This window comes from Vespa crabro, chromosome 8 (genome assembly GCF_910589235.1).
Source record: "Vespa crabro chromosome 8, iyVesCrab1.2, whole genome shotgun sequence".
NCBI classification, from domain to species: domain Eukaryota; kingdom Metazoa; phylum Arthropoda; class Insecta; order Hymenoptera; family Vespidae; genus Vespa; species Vespa crabro.
In genome coordinates, this window is record NC_060962.1 from 4,786,732 (window position 1) to 4,791,731 (window position 5,000).

Sequence of the window (5,000 nt, forward strand, 5' to 3'; positions counted from 1 at the left end):
CAGCACATCTCTCCTCTACGTTATAGGACAATGAAGAAACACCTTGTTTACTATTTTCAATGATATCAATCTATCTGAGAACTTTGAAATTATCAGGTAACATAATTATCCCCTCGATTTGGTAATTCATTAACAATCTATATTACGTCAATCGTGAAGCGAGCCTGATCGATTTTCGAAGTTTCAATTAAATTAGATTCAATTTAGGAATTCAGAGATAAAAAAGAATTTTGTTCTCTTTTCGTCTGATAAATGATCATTAACGCCTAACGATGATGATGATAATGATGATGATGATGATGATGATGATAACCCTTTCGAAATTATCTTAGAATCGTTAATTACTTCGTAAAAGAAAACAAAAAAAAAGAGACAATAAAAAAGAAAAGAAAAAAGAAAGAAAAAAAGAGAAGATATAAATAATTATTCCTTACGTGTTACGATGTCCTTCGTAAATGACGTAGCATTTGCATTATTTATATAATTGGCATTAGCTTTGTTGACACGTGTGTATTTCGCGTCTAACGCATAAAAAAAAAGAAAACAAAAAAAAAAAAACAAAAAAAGAGAGGAAAAAAGAAAGAACGAAGGAAGGAAGGAAAAAAAATAATAGAAAAGAAAACGTAAGCAAATGAATGATCTAAATAAAAAGGACAAGGGTAGAAAATTCGAGGTTGGGAGCTGTTGGAGAACTGGTAAAAGTAGGCTAATAGAGATCGAGGAAACGGATAAGAAAGTTGCATTTTGCTGAACGTTGACCGCAAAAAGTCTTCTTCCTCTCTCCTTCTCTACGTTCTGGAAGGGGTAGCAAAGAACGGACACTCCTCAAAGACGTTCCTGGTTCACGGTCGAGTCGCAAAGTGGTCGGCTTAACTTTTTAAATCGTGCTTGAACGCGCGCGAACGCGCGTACGCTGTACCAGTGTTATGGTATGATGGTTGTGGAAAAGAAAGAGTCAGAGAAAGAGAGAGAGAGACAGAAAGAGAGAGAGAGAGAGAGAGAGAGGGAGAGAGATAAAGAGAGAGATAGAAAAAGAGTGGTAGCGAGGTAGAAGGAAAACTGTGCAACTCGAACTCTCGGGTGCAAGTAGGCATGGCTTCCTGCTGGTAGCTGATCCGTGACGCCCACACCGGCCAGCTAACTCTTCGTACTTCTTGCACGGCCACGTTGCCCGATGGAGACTTGAGGCGACCTCGATCGACCAAGAGAGAAAAAGAGAGAGATAGAGATAGAGAGAAAGAGAGAGAGAGAGATATTCGTTGAATATTCGCAAAACTGATTATTTAGTCCGTAGGTAGGTGTGATGCTTGTCCGGTGATTAGTAAATTAGAAAGATAAAAATTATATATTAATATTTTAATTATTATTGAAAAGAGACAAATTGTATTTGATTTAGAAGAAAATTTGCGGAACGTGAAATATTATCGTCATCGTAGCGGTCCATAAATTTTTGTCATAATCTTTTAACGATGCTAGAATTACATTATGCTAGGTATACATTAATTTTTTAATTAAATAATATTTTTGTTTAATATTAATTATCTATTTTATAACACTAATATTATATATATATATATATATATATACACACACACACACAAAATATAATATTAATAGTATAAGTTATATAACGTTATATTATATCTATATTATTTATATATTTTGTATAAATAATATATATATATATAAATAATATATTAATTATATTAATACATAATTAAATAACTGATCTTTTTTCCCTCTCCCCCCTCTCTCTCTATCTTTTATTTACTCTTTATCGTCCTACAAAATAATATTTAATAACTTGTATATATCTTTTACAATCCCTTAATAGATAAATACATTTGAAATGAAATAATTGAAATTAAGTATAGGTCATTGATGACCTTCGTGGAATTCAACGTGATAAGTAAGGTCGACTCGAAGGTCAGCAACGATCGGTGGACACGTCGAGCATCCTTCTTTCTCTCTTTATCTCTCTCTCTCTCCCTCTCTCTCTCTCTCTCTCTCTCTCTGTCTCTCTCTTTCTCTCTCGTTTAACAGCCTATCCACGAGGCGCTCTCGAAACTGGCACGCCGGAAGTCGAGGGGCCGCGTCACTTCGAGGAACGCGCGAAAGGGCGTGTGCGAGGGAAAGGACCGTGGGAAGAGGTCCGCGATTATATGCATACTCGACCTTGAAATGCATCGCCCGAGTTTCGCGTGAATTCCCGTCGCGGATAAAGTTCGTCCCTTTTTTTTTCTTCCTTCTCTTTCTGTCTGTCTGTCTCTATCTCTATCTCTCTCTCTCTCTCTCTCTCTCTCTCTCTCTCTCTCTCTCTCTCTCTCTCTCACTCTCTCCTCTATTTCTTTCTTTTTTACGAGCGGAGGGATGAAAAATGCACACGTACGATCGATGCGCATGCTGCATCATTTTTTATCGTATATGTATTTTTCAATGAATTCTCACCATGTATAGTTCACGCCGTTTATTGCGATAATAATATAGAATAAATCAAATTTCACGTATCTATGTTTATAATTATCTATGGGAAAAATTATAATATAAACTTATATAGATAAGTTAAAACTATTATAGAGAAATTGTTTTTATTTTTATTATTACTATTGTTAATATTTTTGTACTGTTATTACATATATATATATATATACACACACACATATATATATATTTTTTTTTAACTATAGATAAATAAGTCGATTCATCGATCGGCAAAAAAACCAAAATTTATATACATATATCTTTTTCCTTATATATATATATATATATATATATATATATATATATATAAAAGAAAAAAATTTTTTGCAATATTCATTCATATTAAACGTTATGGTAAAAAAAAAATTTTATTTATTTATACATCAAGATAAAATTTTCAGAATAGTTTGCCGGTCGCTAATAACAACACAAACACGCACACCGATCTTTAATAGCGGATCACAAACGGGCATTAATATATATTCGATAATTATTATTAGATATTATAAAAAAGATCGATCCATAGCAAGATACGTTCGAAGAAATAAAATATCTTCCCGGTTTCTTTTTTTTTTCTTTTTTCCTTCTTTTTTAAGAAAAGTTACCTTTCTTACTTTTAGCATACGATCGAACCGTTGAAGCGTTTTGCACCTCGTATTCGCGGGCAATGGACCGTGCGTGCGATCGACGACACCGGAAGTCTACTCCCGTTCGTTCTCCGACCTCAAGAAGGATCGCGAAAAGTTAACGAGCACTACGTAAGTAAGTAGATAACTATTCAAAAAGATTGTATTGAAAGAGGAAAGAATTTTATTCTATGATTAGTTGTTACTCCTTTGATTTGATTTGATTTTTTTCATTTATTTTTTTCCTTTTCTTTTCGTTTTTTTTTTTTTTTTTTAATACGAGATTGTCCAAAAGTCCACAAACAAAATTTCTGAGCATCTAAGCGATTTTAAAAATCAATTAATCTTCGTCGAGTGATTTAGGCTAATTTTATTTTAATTTTTTTTTTTTTTTGTTCTTTTTTTTTCACATCTTTAAACTAATATCTTTTGTCGGATAAGTTAGGATTGTAGTTTTACAATTTGTAAGGAAAACAAAGAAAGAAAAGAAAGAAAGAAAGATCAACCGCAAAAGTTTTGAGAAAATAATTAACGATTTGTAAAATCACCATCCTACATTAATAACCTTCCAGTAATAAATCTCTTTAAAGAAAAAAAAAAAACGAAGATTCAATGGATAATGTCAAAGCATTACAAACGTTGGATACACATAACCACTCTTTATCAATTAATAATTAACGAATTTGTTTATTATATTGATAAAAAGCTTTTCTATGTAGATGAATAAAGTGAAAATCTATGAGATATGAGTTCGACTTGAATAGTATATTGAAGTATATATTAAGAGCGTATGAAAGACAATGACAAAAATAATCCAATTATTATTATCTAAAAGAATACGATGAGTAACAACGTACGTCTTATTAAAAGTATCGACTTTAAAAGAAATAACCCATCTGAAATCGTTTCAACGTCAGATATAAAAACGTGCTATTAATTTTGAGAAATTTAATTATATAAAATCGATAGTAATATACATAAATGATGACTCTTAATTTTTTCACGATCTCCTAGATACAATGATATCAAATGAAATATTCACATTTCATTTAAATCTTATATAAGATCTAAAATACATAGTTCATTCATACATACACATGAAGACCTCCCACACACACACACATATACACACGAGATATAGTAGTACGAAACGAATCGATGAAGATATCGACGAAAAAGTAGGAGAACCGAACGGTACCATTGGATCAATCTATCGATATTTTTCTATAAAAACAAATACTTACATCCATAATAGATATAACACCTACAGGTAAAACATATATCTAAAATTTGATAAAAAAAAAAGAAGAAGATAACAAATGATGAAAATAAAGAAAAAGAAAACAAAAGAGAAAGAGAGAGAGAGAAAGAGAGAGAGAGAGAGAGAGAGAGAGAAAGAAATAAAAAAACAGAGAGTAATTACTAAGGATCTTAAAATCTGTAAAAAAAAAAAAAAAAAAAAAAAAAAAAAAAGATAAAGGAAGAATTAACCAAAAAAGGACATATTTTGATGTTCTATTAAAAGTATTATTTCTTCCACAGAATCGCCCTCCGCAGTATCCAAGGATAGTAAAGAGCAGAGAAAAAGAAGAAGCATCCTTCGACCCGCTTCGAAGAGCACTCTCTCTCTCTCTCTCTCTCTCTCTCTCTCTCTCTCTCTCTCTCTCTCTCTCTCTCTCTCTCTCTCTCTCTCTCTCTCTCTCTCTCCTTCTCTCTGTCGCTCTCAGGGCTCAGAATCTACCCCGATCTACCCTTTTCACCTCCCCACTCGTTTCTTCTCTACCCTTCGGCTGCCTCTCTTGAATCTCTCTCCCCTTCTTTCTCTCCCCCGTCTCTCTAGCTTCCCTACTTTCCTCGGCACCCCACTTCTCTTGCCTCTCCTCTCTCCATCTC

General features: G+C 32.9%; 1 protein-coding gene and 1 long non-coding RNA gene across 2 annotated transcripts in view; one reads left to right on the plus strand and one right to left on the minus strand.

Moving 5' to 3' along the window:
- Window positions 1-5,000, minus strand: part of LOC124426286 (anaphase-promoting complex subunit cdh1-like) — a 51,994-nt gene that overhangs the window by 33,344 nt on the left and 13,650 nt on the right. The gene's annotated exons all lie outside the window — the stretch shown is intronic.
- LOC124426291 overlaps window positions 3,026-5,000 on the plus strand; it is an 11,236-nt gene continuing 9,261 nt past the window's right edge. The window contains exon 1 of the long non-coding RNA XR_006942702.1: window positions 3,026-3,243. This is a non-coding gene — a long non-coding RNA (uncharacterized LOC124426291). The remainder of the gene's footprint in view (window positions 3,244-5,000) is intronic.